This window comes from Mandrillus leucophaeus, unplaced genomic scaffold (assembly GCF_000951045.1).
Source record: "Mandrillus leucophaeus isolate KB7577 unplaced genomic scaffold, Mleu.le_1.0 Scaffold303, whole genome shotgun sequence".
NCBI lineage: Eukaryota > Metazoa > Chordata > Mammalia > Primates > Cercopithecidae > Mandrillus > Mandrillus leucophaeus.
The window spans coordinates 2522577-2524972 of NW_012103177.1; positions in this window are offsets into that span (position 1 = coordinate 2522577).

Below are 2396 nucleotides of genomic sequence, written 5' to 3' on the forward strand. Positions count from 1 at the left end.
GGGGCGCGGTGGCTCACGCCTGTAATCCCAGCATTTTGGGAGGCCAAGCCCGGCAGATCACGAGGTCAGGAGATCGAGACCATCCTGGCTAATACGGTGAAACCCCGTCTCTACTAAAAATACAAAACAATTAGGCGGGTGTGGTTGTGCGCGCCTGTAGTCCCAGCTACCCAGGAGGCTGATGCAGGAGAATGGCATGAACCCGGGAGGCAGAGCTTGCAGTGGGCTGAGATCCTGCCAATGCACTCCAACCTGGGTGACAGAGCGAGACTCCGTCTCAAAAAAAAAAAAAAAAAAAAAAATCCTGAGCAAGCACTGTTTTAGGAGAAGGCAATACTCTTAGAATATCAATCAGAAAGATTAATAGAAAAATTATATGAAAAATAGAAAATCAATTATTTCTCACCTATGTTTTTTTTTTTTGACCTCACACAAGAGGTTTTTGTGGCATCCTGATGTTAACTACGGACCTCAGTGGAAGAGAGCAGCTAATGACTATTCTAAGGTGGTAGTGGTAGTAGGAAGGGTAGAATATGAGCAGAAATAACAAACTCCAAACAATTTTTCATATTTGTCACTCTCTCCACTATGGCTAGCCTAATTAGGCCTCCATCCAGGCTACAAGCAACCACAACACACACATACTTTAAAAAACAACAACAACAACAACAACAACAAAAACCTTCTATCTCACTGGGTCTCATTCCTTTTGATGTTGTTGATACACTGGATACCATTCTTCCATCTCTCCTTTCTCTAGGGTAAGTTTTGACAGACGTAGCTAGAAGAAAGAGTAATTGCCATCATGTCAGGAATCAAAGTTGTCCTCCTTTCCTTTCTTCTTAGGTGTATATTTGCAAGCTTTACTTTTCCCTTTCAGAAAATAAGACATGGGCTAGTGTAAGTACTTTTAAGTGCACTTTTTTGGGGTTTCTCTTTCCATTTGCATTAGACAAAAAAAAAAAAAATCCTTTAGAACAGAGTTTAACTATCTCATCACAGAACTGATCTTTTCTTGAAGAACTGTGGCACTTTTTTGACTATAAGAGTGATATAAAATACATTGAAAATATATGCATGTTTTCTATGAAATTTCTCTACACGATAGAAAGCACTTGTATTTTTCAACAGCAATGATATATTTTAAGTTGTAACCAAGCAATAATGGCTTTTCTTTTTTATTTCCTGAAGTCAGCTAAAGCTAAAAGTTAACCATCCATACTTACTCTTCTACACATTTCCCTCTGCTCCAATTATATTGCTAATGGAATCACAAAAAACCTTTTAATCTGCAATGGCAGCTCAATCCTTCTACTCTGCCTACTCTAGGTTTGGAGAATTCTCTTGGGATCTTTTTATCCCTGGTGAATTTCTTACCAAATTACATTCAATAATTGTTCAGGTCATTACTGATTCATTTATTGCCTACTTAAAGAAACAAATATGTTATATATGTCAAGTTTAATAGTGCTGTGTACTAAAGGTCCTTATAATAACGCGGCCCTTTTGCACTTTTTTTACACAAAACAATATTACCATCCAAATTTCCTCATTTCCTCTCTCCCTTGGTCCACACGTACATGTACACATACACACATGTACACACAGACACACACACCAAAATTTAGAATTACAAAATGCAGCTTTAATTGCATTCTGTGAAATAAATTGTGATCAATTTGTTCCACAGGTATATGATTTCTTGGTAAAGTTTTGGGACAAATGAATATAGATGAGAGATAGCACTTGGCAGGAAGTCTGTTCCCATTCATGAAATAAGATGATTGGACTATTCTGGGTAGAAATTGACTTTGGTTTCACTAGCATAGATGTCTATAGAAGTGGTGGGGAATCAGCCTGTCAATGCCTGAATGCCAGAAGAGTGAAAATTTTTATCAGCAATAAAATATTGCTCTGTATATGATATTAAATAGTAAAAACAAAAATTTGTGTGTGTGCGCATGTTTGAATCATGTATATGAAATAATGGGAATAGTAGGGTTCATTAGATAAGATAAAGCATGAGTATCTGAAAATCATTAATCACCATTCAAGACAACTAATCATAAATGTATTTTCTGATAATTTAGAAAAAATGATTGCTTTGAAGATACCTCATATTGACTTACCTAGCTCTCAAAAATATATACAAGCTGGGCACAGTGTCTCATGCTTATAGTTGTGGAACTTTGGGAAACCAAGAAGGGTGGATTTCTTGAGCCCAGGAGTTTGTGACCAGGCTGGCAACACAGCAAGACCCTGTGTCTACAAAAATATTTTTTAAAATTAACCATTTGTGGTGGTGTGTTCCTGTGGTCTCAGCTACTTAGGAGGATGAAGGAGGAGGATTACTTGAGCTCAGGAAGTCAGGAAGTCGAGTTCATTGAGCCGTGACC